We start from the raw sequence: 12,538 nt of genomic DNA on the forward strand, positions 1-12,538 counted from the left end.
AATTACTTATGAAGGGGCAGGAAGCAGAAGTCCTGGTGGTAATGCCTAGAGCTGATTCTGGAATCCAACTTCATCCCCCAGCCGGAAACGGTCTTGAGTCTCTTCCTTGGGTCCAGTTTGGACACAATTAAGAAGAGTAAAATGCCCTTAATAGCGGCCTTAATACAAAAGAAAACAAAAAGTTGTTTTGTTTTCCTGACCATGGCAAAAAGTCCCTGTACCAGCTCTCCGGCCTAATTCCTGCCAATCTTTTCTGCAGTCACCAACCTCTTCCAGGACTTCTGATCTCCCCTAGGTTTGTGTTCACTCACAGGGACTTACTGCTTTTATTTCAAGCCTGTTGATGCCACGAATCCAACGGCCCACCTGACACTGGGAACCTCAGCTACATAATCCCAGCAGCGGAGAGTTTATAGCTTCTCATACCAAACACCCACCTTCAACTCAGAAGGCAAAGGACCTCCTCTCATTGTAGTTGAAGAACGTAAAAAATAATCATATATATATATGTATATATATACATATATACATATATATATATGTATATATATACATATATATATATATATATATATGACAGCACCTAACAGCCATTTTTGCTTCTGTATGAATTGCTTTGTGCTAGATGATTGTATGGTTTTTGTATGATTTTAACTGTGACTGGTTTTAGTTACTCAGTACTGGGAGCCTAGAGTTGCTTAGTAAAAGACTTCAAAGGGTTTACAGCCTTGACCAAGGGCGCAAAGTCCTCAGAATTATCCCCCACAGCCGAGGCCGAGGCAGTAAGGCCCTAGGGACGAAATATAATGTTTTGAGAAACCTAAGCAACTCCATTTTTGTTTAACACTCCATCTCAGTTCTGCAACTTGACTCGTGGTCCACTTTAGCCCCAATGCTAGGTATTTATGACAGAAAGCCATGCACAATTCTTGGAGCCATAGATGGCATTTGCTTAAGGCAGGTGTTAGCCCCCAAGTGGTGTTGCCCCCCACCCACCTAGGATTAAGAGTTTCTAACCAACCGGTTCTTCAGAGCCTGGGGCAAGACATGCCATGCATTCTGTTGGTCCGGGTGTGACTTGTAACCTTTTTCAGTCAAGCTATGGACCAAGGACATTTTTCTGTAAAGGTCAACCAATCATTATTTGCCCAGTTTAGCTTGCTTTAAATGTAAATGTTAACCAATCATGTAATTTCTTATGTAAAAGTTCCTTAAAGTTGTTTGTTCAATACTATAAAAACTGTGCTGATTCTATGCTAAGGGCCTCTTAGCGTCACCGGTTACCGTGTGTGCGGAGGACCAAGCTCGAGCTTGCAATAAACCGGCTCTTTGTTGCCTACATTGATTGTGGTCTCTGGTGGTCTTCTGGGGGTCCCCGAATTTCGGTATAACATAGTAAGGCAGGCTCCACCGGGTGGCACTGAGCTGCTCCGGTCCCCAGAATTACACGTTGCAACTGGGAATAAAATGACTGCTGCTATCCAGGCAAACCAAACATCTAGAGAAAGGAAGGATCTTTTTCTTCCTGGGGTCTCTTTTGATGTGCAGGAATACCTTTCCCAGAAATACCAAGAAGAAACACACATGTTTCAGGAACCAGAAGTGGAGGCAGGAGTCTGCCCAATACTGAACCAAAGTCCAAGGGGGAGTGAGCCTGCGCAGATTTACCCTACATCTTTGGACTTAAGGTAGAGAAGAGAGACAGGATCCAACTTGTGTTTTTAAAACATCGATTTGTTGTTCAAGAGGAAGTGTACTCATTACCTCACTCATGTAACTGTAACCCTCTGTATAGTATCTTTACAATAAAAAAATTAAAAAAAAAAAAAACATCGATTTGTGTAGTGACACAAAGTGGCCCTAAGAATTCAGCTAAACGGCGTTGATCACGTGACGTGGCTGGTAGTGGTATACTCAGTTGGTTAAAAAAAAATACGTGACTTGGCCATGGGTTTGGGAGGGTGGGAAGAAGGGACATAATGAATTTGTTTTTGGATCTGCAAACTAATTCATTGCTGGCAGAGTCTGAGTTTGGTTGAGTTCAAGCCAATGGCTTCCTACTGGTTCCCTGTTAGGCAGGACCAATCATTATCAAAGTACCAGCCCTCAGGCATTCAGTCCTCAAAGATGCCCCACCACAAGAGGGGGCCTTTGCACTGGACGTGTTCCAAACCTAAGTCATCAATCTGTTCCCTCCACCCGGCAACTCTCAGCTCAAACACCACCCGGTCAAGACAATGGGCTTGCTGTGTCCTTGGGAGGAGACTGATTAGGGTCTGTCTTCAACTGTGTCCTGTAAGCTCAGTGAAGGAGGAAATCTTGCCTTCCATTCTCTCTCATGCATGCAGCCCCATGCTGGATGGAGTAGGGGTACAGTAAACAGTTTGCAAATGGAAGAAAGAAGAAAGAAGCAATTGAAATATATTTCAAACAGCAGCCTTTACAGCCCCAGCTCTGCACACAAAGTGGCTTTAAAAATGGTTTGTCTCCCTCTGGAAACTGTGGTGCAGTTTAGTTTCCATTGTAATAGTGTCAGGAGGTGATTAGATAGTTAAGAAGGATCAATGACGTTCTTTTGTTCTTTTGGGATTGGATTAGTCACTGTGATAGTGGATTGTGCTAAAGCCAGGCCAGGTGTCCTGTCTTCCCCTCCCCCACTCTCACCTGCTCCCTTTTCTGCTTTCCACCAAGAGATGAAGCAGCACCCAGTTCTCCAGAGGCCAGCACCAGGCCCATAGACTTCATAGTCTCTGGAACTCTGGAACACAGCCAAATAAAGGTCTATTCTATTTCATTCTCTCTGTCTCTCTTGTCTCTGTCTCTGTCTGTCTGTCTCTCTCTCTCTCGCTCTCTCTCTGTCTCCCCTTTCTCTCCTTTTATTCTGTTGGCTGGGCAGAAAAATCTACAATATTCCATCTCCAGTTAACAAGCAAAAAGTCAGTCTGGAGATATGGCTCATGTAAGAAAATCAAGAGTGAGAGCACAAGACCCTGAGTTCAAGCCTCAGTACACACACACACACACACACACACACACACACACACACACACACACACACACGATTCCTAGTCAGGTGCAGTGGCTCACATCTGTAATTCCAACTCCTTGGGATGTGGAGATTGGGAGGATCATGGTTTAAGGCCCACTTTGGGTAAAAGTTAGTGACATCACATCTCAACTAACAAACCAGGTACGGTTGTTCCCAGACACTTAGGAGTCATAAGTAGACAGATCTTTATCTGAGGCTAGACAAAGGCAAAAATATCATATGAGCACCGTTATATATTATAGACTGTGATAGACAATTTGCTCCAGGAAAGTTAGAATGAACTTGTGACTTTAAATGAGCATCATTATTCCACAATACTGTGAATTTCCGGAAATTAAGTAATCACTTAATCACGATCAAAAAAAAAAAAAAAAAAAAAAAAAAGAACCTTGGGGAAGGGAGGGAGGGAGGGGATGGTAGGGGGAAAACAATGGAGGGGGTAACAATGTTCAAGAGGAAGTGGAAGTGTACTCATTACCTCACTCATGTAACTGTAACCCTCTGTATAGTATCTCTACAATAAAAAAAATTAAAAAAAAAAAAAGGCAAAAATATGACAGTATCTGAGAAATAAGCATTTTTTTAAAAAAAAACTGCTGGGCACTGGTGGCTCATGTCTATAATATTAGCTACTCAGGAGGCTGAGGTCTGAGGATCACAGTTCAAAGCCAGCCTTGACAGGAACATCCATGAGACTCTTTATCTCTAATTAATCACCAGAAAACTGGAAGTAGAGCTGTGGCCCAAAGTGGTAGAGCACTAGCCCTGAGCAAAAGAGCTCAGGGACAGCACCCAGGCCCTGAGTTCAAGCTCCATGACTGACAAAAATAATGACTGTGGCTATAGTTCAAGTGGTAGAGCACCTGCTTACAAAGCACAATGTCCTGAATTCAAACCTCAATACTACCAAAACATAAACACATAAAGCACTGTACTGCTTGTAAACTGTAAGCTTGGTTGGGGCAAGATGACATCCCTGGTGAAAAGACTCTCTGAGCAACTGATGTAGTAGAATTCTATCTCCCCGGTTATTCATTGAACAATTCAAACAGAAGCATGCTCCGTGGGGGCAGAGAGTTTTCCAGTGGTGTCATGGTTTCCTAGCCAGCTTGTAACGAACTTGCTGTTAGTAACTTGGTTCTCACAAATGTCAGTGAGTTCCAAGGTCAGACTGTTCCCCTGGCCTCTGCAACGCTAGTCACCTTCGATCCTGTCTAAAACGCAGCCCAATTCAGAAGTCACGAAGTGACCAGCTGTGGTTGGTCCGGAATCCACAGGACCTTGGGGATGTCCTGTGTTCTGCACCCAGATAATGAGTGATCCCTCCAGGTGATTGTCAGGTCTCTAGGAATGGACTTTTTCTTCTTTTTGGGACTAGAACTTGGTACTTGACACTTCCACTCATTGGCTAGTGCTCTATCAACTGAGCCACGCCTCCAATCCCATGGGTTGGTCTTTGTGTGTTTGTTTTTTAATCCAAATGAGCATTTCCCCCCCCCCCCCCCCCCCCCCCGTGTTGAGACTCAAACCGGCTTCATGCCTGCGAGGCAAGTGCTCTACCACTGAGCTACAGCCCCAGCACCTAGCATGACCTTGGACTTTTTCTTTTTCTTTTTTTTTTTTGGTCGGTCGTGGGGCTTGAACTCTGGGCTTGGCCGCTGTCCCTCAGCTCTTCAGCTCAAGGCGAGCGCTCTACCACTTGAGCTACAGCACCACTTCCGGTTTTCTGGTGGTTTATTGGAGATAGGAGTCTCACGGTCTCTCTTGCCCGGGCTGGCTTTGAACCGCGATCCTCAGATCTCAGCCTCCTGAGTAGCTAGGATTACAGGCGTGAGCCACCAGCGCCCGGCATGACCTTGGACTTTTTCTTAAGCCGGTCTACGTTGTCTGTCTCAGCAGTGATAAAGTGCCAAACATCTCCTACAGTGCCCAGAGACGAAATGAGCTGCTTGGAGCCTATAGACCTGGTCCCAGGTCCCAGGGCTGTGACTGGTCGATGTCCCCAGCTTCTCGGCAGCGTCTCTGCGACGCCCGCCCTCCGCAGGTAACCGGTGAACCTCCTCGGTTCACCATGCGCTTCACAGCCCAGCCCCTCGCAGTCCCGGCGCGCGGCCGGGTGCCCTCTGGTGGGCGCCGGGGAGAATGCAAGCAGCTCGCCCCAGTCCCCAAGCCCGTCTTCCCGCAGCGAGCGTCGGGCACCGGAGCCCGAGCCAAGTCCGCCCTCCGCAGAGCTCCTGGCAAGGGCTCTCCCCGTAAACCAGAGCCTCGGAGGAGCCGGCGGGGAAGCCAGTCCGCCGGAACGAGAGGGAGGGGAGGACTCCGGGGAAGGAAGAGCCTCGGCCGAGCCGTTCCCCCGGTCCGAGTCGGCCCCGGCCGCCCACCTCGCATCCACGCGCAGCCGCGGCGGTCCTCCCGGGGCAAGGGGGGTCCGCCCTCGACCGGAGCGGCCCGGGACCTGCGGGCTGGGGGCCACGGGGGGGACCTGCGGGCTGGGGGCCACGGGGGGACCTGCGGGCTGGGGGGACCCGGGGGGGCCTGCGGGCTGGGGGGCCACGGGGGGACCTGCGGGCTGGGGGGCCACGGGGGGACCTGCGGGCTGGGGGGACCCGGGGGGACCTGCGGGCTGGGGGGCCACGGGGGGACCTGCGGGCTGGGGGGACCCGGGGGGACCTGCGGGCTGGGGGGCCACGGGGGGGCCTGTGGGCTGGGGGGACCCCGGGGGGGACCTGCGGGCTGGGGGCACCCGGGGGGGACCTGCGGGCTGGGGGGCCACGGGGGGACCTGCAGACTGGGGGGCCACGGGGGGACCTGCGGGCTGGGGGGACCCGGGGGGCCTGCGGGCTGGGGGGCCACGGGGGGACCTGCGGGCTGGGGGGCCACGGGGGGGACCTGCGGGCTGGGGGGAACCCGGGGGGACCTGCGGGCTGGGGGGACCCGGGGGGGGGACCTGCGGGCTGGGGGGAACCCGGGGGGGGGACCTGCGGGCTGGGGGGCCACGGGGGGACCTGCGGGCTGGGGGGACCCGGGGGGGACCTGCGGGCTGGGGGGCCACGGGGGGGCCTGTGGGCTGGGGGGACCCCGGGGGGGACCTGCGGGCTGGGGGCACCCGGGGGGGACCTGCGGGCTGGGGGGCCACGGGGGGACCTGCAGACTGGGGGGCCACGGGGGGACCTGCAGGCTGGGGGGCCACGGGGGGGCCTGCGGGCTGGGGGGACCCGGGGGGGCCTGCGGGCTGGGGGGCCACGGGGGGACCTGCGGGCTGGGGGGCCACGGGGGGACCTGCGGGCTGGGGGGAACCCGGGGGGACCTGCGGGCTGGGGGGACCCGGGGGGGACCTGCGGGCTGGGGGGGGTCCGGGGGAACCTGTGGGCTGGGGGGGTTCTTTGCAGGAGAGACCGAGATTTGTAGGGGGGTCAGGGGTGTCGCCAGGAGGTGTCAGCCCCCCCCCCCCCCACACACACACAAGTGATGGCCAGGTTAGGGCCGGCGACATTTGCTGCTCTGGTCGCAGCGGACTGGTGGCATTCATCGCTCTTTGACCCCGGTCACTGGGGTCCCCACACTGTCCCCCATCCTCAGCTTGGCCAGGCCTGGGCGCCTCCCGGGGGACTGAGCAGAGGGCTCCAGGGCGCAGCACGAAGCCAGGTCACCGGAAATGGAGGAGGCCGCGAGCACCCAGAAAATCAGACACTCCCCCAAATCACTGCAATCACCCTGTTTACTCATCCGCCCTTGGGCCTCAGGCCCGGAAGAGGGCGGTGGGCCGGCTGGGCCGGTTCGGCCCGCTCGCGCCCCTGGCTCTCCTCCGGCCTGGCGGGCAGCAGGCAGCGCGGTGCACCTGGGCCAGCCCGGCTGGGGGCGGGGGATGGGGGGAGGGCGGGGGAGGGGGGCGGGGGAGGCACTCCTCACACGGGAGGATCAGCAGCTCTGGGCTAGGCTACAGGGCTCAAAACAGCAAAAACAGCCCACCAATCTCCAGCAGGTGACACTGGGCTCCTACCTGGAATGGACTAAAGATCTAAGGCGTTCCAGGCAACCTGATCACACACCACCTGCCCAGCTTCCCCTTCCTCCTTCCCTCTCTCCCTCCCCCTTCCCTCCTTCCCTTTCACCCTCTCCCGGTCTCCCTCTCCTCCCTCCCCCCCCTCCCCTTTCATCCTCTCTCCCTCTCACCCCTCTCCCTTTCCCTCCCTCGCTCCCCTCCCTTTTTCCCTCCCCCTCTCCCCCTCTCTTCCTCTCTTCTTCCCCTCCCTCTCCCTCCTCCCCTTTCATCTTCTCTCCCTCTCACCCCCTCTCCCTTTCTCCCTCCCCCTCTCCCCCTCTCCTCCTCTCTTCTTCCCCTCCCTCTCCCTCTTCCCCTTTCACCTTCTCCCTGACTCCCTCTCCTCCCTCTCCCTTCCCCCCTCCTCCCCTTTCATCCTCTCTCCCTCTCACCCCTCTCCCTTTCCCTCCCTTGTTCCCCTCCCTTTTTCCCTCCCCCTCTCTCCCTCCCCCTCTCCCCCTCTCTTCCCCTCCCTCTCCCTCTTCCCCTTTCACCTTCTCCCTGACTCCCTCTCCTCCCTCTCCCTTCCCCCCTCCTCCCCTTTCATCCTCTCTCCCTCTCACCCCCTCTCCCTTTCTCCCTCCCCCTCTCCCCCTCTCCTCCTCTCTTCTTCCCCTCCCTCTCCCTCTTCCCCTTTCGCCTTCTCCCTGACTCCCTCTCTCCTCATCCCCTGCCAGCTTCCCCTTGGGTCTTAAGGGACTCTATTAATACTCTGGTTGGAATGCCCTTCCCTCAGACTTTGGCTCAGTTCACGCTCCCTTGCTCCAGTGTTCTCCCTGAGGCTTCGTTTAGAGGAGCCCTCCCTTCCCCCACCCTGCAGCACCTAAACTAGCACACCAAACTAGTCACCTTCCCGTTTAAGGTCCTTCCTTCCCCATCCAGCCCCACCCACAAACCACACAAAGCAGAGAAGGAAGCAGTCTCTCATTCTTGGCTGTGTTGGAATCTTCTATAATCCCCATTCACTCTGGAGCATCCGCCTCCCCCATCACCTGTGTGTACGTTCAGAGGGGCAGCGATGGCACACTCAGTTTTAATGTTCAAGCAGTGCCTAATATTCATGATGCACAAGAGACACACTTTACAGCCTCTCTCTCCCCCTCCCCCTTTCTCACTCTCCCCCCCCCTCCACCGCTTTCCCTTCCTCTCTCCTCTTTTCCCCTCACTTTCCCTCTCCTCTCCTCTCCTCTTCTCTGCCTCCAAATCAGGTAATGAAAGTATCCCCTGGCACTTGATTTGGAGACCAGGCCTTTATGGTAGCAATGGAAGTTAGTGAATCCAATGGACAGCTGTTGTGCACTTCAGCTGATGTGCTTGCAAGGGGAGGAAATTGAGGTACACAACAGACATCAAGTTCTGCTGGCACGAGGAACAGCCCAGTGAAGAGGAACACCAGTACAGGGATTTGGAGGCCAGGGAGAGAGGACTTAGAGGAGCTGTGCTGTGCTAGTGCTTGGATCTTGGATTCCAGTCTCCAGAACAGTGAGGAAATAAGTTTCTATTGCTTAAGACCCCAGTCTGGGCTACTTGTCACAGCAGCCCTAGCAAACTCATACAGCCAGAAAACTCTTGTTGACTGAATGACTGCTTTGGGAAGACTGGAAATGACTTCTACCGGGTCTGTGGATGCTCTTTCTGTCCCTTCTGCTTGAAGAAGCACATCCACTGTGATGCTGTCCCTCCCTCCTGGAAAAGATGGCTACATTGGAGGGTATCCAGGGATAGCTGATTAGAGGATAGAGGTTCAAAGCCAGCCCAGGTAGAAAAGTCTGTGAGACTCTTCTTTCCAATTAAATCATTAAAAAAGCCAGAAGTGGTACTGTGGCTCAAGTGGTAGAGTGCTATCCTTGAGCAAAAGAAGCTCAGGGACAGCATCCAGCCCCAGAGTTGGTTTCCAATTAATGTCTTTCATCATGCACAGAGTTGGCCATGGCCTATGCTGGCTCTGACCATACTCAGAGAGGGGAAACCCAATAAACAGGAGTGGCCATATAGCACAGGGTCACAGTGACCACAACAATAGTAGTGACCAGCCACAATCATCAGAGCCGACACATGCTATGCTCCTATTTAAGACCTGACACTAAGCACTTCATACATGTCAGCTCTCGGATCCCTATAAGAGCCAAGCCTTCTTACCACAAAATTAAGGGAACTGAGGTCCAGAGGAGGCCTCAGCCTGTAAGTAGAGGCAGAAACAGAATCTCTTTTTAACCCCCTCCCAACCAGATCACAGTACCTCACTTGCCTCTGAGGATCTCCACTCTCCAACCTAAGTTGTTTGGATGGAACTGACTCCATCCCCACCTGAACCATAGCTCATATGGTGCAGAACTGACAAATCAGAGTTGCTCATTCCTTCCTAGCAGTTCCCATTGGTTCCAAGATTGTCATGTGATACAAATCACAGCTGCCCTTTGGCTCATTTTGGGTTTGTTATGCTTTGAATATGAAATACCACCCCCCCCAAGGGCTCAGGTAGTGGAGGTGTGGCTCCAATTGGTGATGTTATTGAGAGGTGGGTTTTAAGGGTGTTAATTTCATTAATAGATTAACTCATGGATGAGGCTATTGGGTCCTACATGAAGGAAGTAGACTGCTAGTGGCATGGCTTTGAAAAATTTACCTTGTCCCAGGTCCCTCCTTCCCACTTTCTGCTTCCTGGCCTCCATGAGGTGAGTGTACCCTCCTGCCGCCATGATGTTCTGCTCTACCACCTGCTCAAGGCAATGGGCCAAGGGACCAGGAACTAAAGCCACTGAAAACCCGAGCCAAAATAATTCCTTCCTAGTTTTAAGTTATTTATGCCACACATTTTTTCCCCCACAACGATGAAAAGCTAACCCACATGGACTTATGTCCCAATAGACCCATTGTAAGTTGCAAATACCTTAAGTGGAAAGTGCATTTCACACACCTCACTTACCAAGCATCCATTTATCAACACAGGCCACTGCAACGTCTCCATTCTCTAGTTCTAGGAGCTCAATGAGCTTCCCCACGAGATTGGGCCAGCTAGGGGCTGCCACTCACAACTGGTACCTGGGAGGGAGAGAGGGTCCTACCCAATATTGCTAGGCCAGGAAGAGATCAAAACTCAAAATTCGAAATGTGATTTCCACTGAATGTGTCTTGCTTCCAATACTGCGAAGCCCTAGGGAAAGGCCTTTGCTTCTGCAAGTTAAAATCTTCCTGCTCCTGTGAAATAATGAGGGAAAGAACTCCAGGCTTCAGGAAAGAGGAGATACAACCACTAGTGATTGCCAGCTATGAGTTGAGACTGGGTACTATCACTTTTAGGAAGAGCCTTAGCTTTGCAAACCATGGTGGAAGGTGATGATTCGTCTGGAATCCCTCATCTCATCGAACTTTACTTGCTTTGATTTTTTTTTCTTTTTCTTCCAGTCCTGACGCTTGAACTCTGGGGCTGGATGCTGTCCCTGAGCTTCTTTTGCTCAAGGATAGCACTCTACCATTTAAGCCACAGTACCACTTCTGGCTTTTTGTAATGATTTAATTGGAAAGAAGAGTCTCACAGACTTTCCTACCTGGGCTGGCTTTGAACCTCTATCCTCAGATCTCAGCCTCTTGAATAGCTAGGATCATAGGCATGAACTAATAGCTTTGATTTTTAAGAGCCAAGTGTGGTGATGCATGTCTATAATGCCAGTGCTAAGTCAGGAGGAGCACAAATGCCTGTAATCCCAGGCTAAAGCAAGAGAAGCATAAATTTAAGTCCAGCCTGGGTTACATAATGAGATCCTGTCTCAACAACAGCAATCAATTCAGAAAAGGCTTTAAAGACAAAATCTCTCTGAGTTTGAAGAAGAAATGAAGGCAGAGGAAGGAGAAGTAAGGGTTGACAGCTCACAGATAATTAGTTCCCCTATTGGAGGTATGGGGCCTGAGCATGCCATGTGTGGGCACACACGTATGACTGGGGAGGTGGTAGAAGTCCAGGAAGGAGTCACACAGAGAATCCCCCGCTTCTTTCTCTTTCTTTTTACAGACCACCCCAGAGATTTTTCTTGACTTTACAGGTGGAACTGAAGATAAATGGATTAGCCAGGTGAATAAACCTGTATCAAAAACTTTCTGAAAAAATCAATTTGAGGGAGATGATTTGGGAAAATAAAATATGATTAGCTGGGTCAGATAGCTTGAATAAATCGATGCCGGCCAGTCCGGTAAACAGTCTGATCTACAGCTCCACCATCTCCTGGCTGCCCATTGTTACCTTAGTAATGACCGTGGAATGAAGCCAGGCCAGAATGAAAGGCATTAAATATGATGTTTCTTCAAGTGAAAATTAATTTCTTTGCTGACAAACAAAGATCAAAGTAATTTCAGAATTTTAAGGCTGGAAAGCCATCATAAAATGGTTTATACCTCTCCCTCCCTCCTTAAATTAGTCATGGAAATGAAGAAACTGGCGGGGCTCTCTCCTTTACCATGCATGGTTTTCCAGCAAAAAACCAAAGGGCTGATCATTACAGGATAGAAAGGGTGGGGGATGGGCACCCATCAGGTACCACCCAGAGCCAGCACCTGGCAGAAAGGAAATCATAACCATGCACAGGCAGCAGGCTTGGCTTTTCTGCTTTGGGTTTTCCCACACAATAGCATGAGAAGGTAAAGAGAAGTAGGTTTGGGTACTGGAATAAATCAGACTCCAAAATGGATCAAGTAATGGGCTGGAGGTGTGGCTCAAGTTGTAGAGAGCCTGCCTTGCAGGTGGACAGCCCTGAGTCCAAACCCCCGGACTGCCAAACAAGAGACCCAAGTTCATTGTTCAATTGAGGCCTCGGGCTGTGGTATGCAGCTTCGCAAAAAGGGCAGAACGGGCTTCGGGAAGGACATGGAAGGAAAGCACGTGACTGACCACTGGTGAGGGTGACACATACCTTGAGTTTGAAGGACTCAAGCAGGGCTGGCAATACAGCTCAGGGCTAAAGTTTGGGTTCGATCCACAGCAGCTCCCTCTTACAAAACAACAAAATATAATACAACAGCTCTACCCATTTGCCGGCATGAGTTGGGTCTGTGTGTTGCTTGGGCTGGGTTCTAAATCCAGGGATCCAAGTCCACCTGCCTCAGTCTCTTGAGCAGCTGGGTCTTCCCAGCTACTTGGCTACCTTTCCCATCAAAGTGCCTGGTCAAACCAGGCCCTCAACGCCCCATTGCCAGTCAGTTTCCAAGGCCGTGCCAAAGCCCTTGGCATGTAGCCGAGGAGGAGGTGAGGTCTGCTCTGCCGTGGTTCACGCCTCAGGGACAGTGGTGAGGCAGAGCATCACCGTGGGAAGCATGGGTGCAGAGTGAGCTGCTTGTCTTACGGCAGCCAGGAAGGGGCAAAACAGAGAAGATGGCTCCTGGGATGAGATTTCCCGGGCCAAACTGCGCCTCCATTGCCTACTCACTCCTGCCCTAGCTCCACATGCTGTCTCTTA

The sequence above is a fragment of the Dipodomys merriami genome, unplaced genomic scaffold (assembly GCF_024711535.1).
Source record: "Dipodomys merriami isolate MVZ:Mamm:240054 unplaced genomic scaffold, mDipMer1.0.p SCAF_41, whole genome shotgun sequence".
In the NCBI taxonomy this organism is placed as follows: Eukaryota; Metazoa; Chordata; class Mammalia; order Rodentia; family Heteromyidae; genus Dipodomys; species Dipodomys merriami.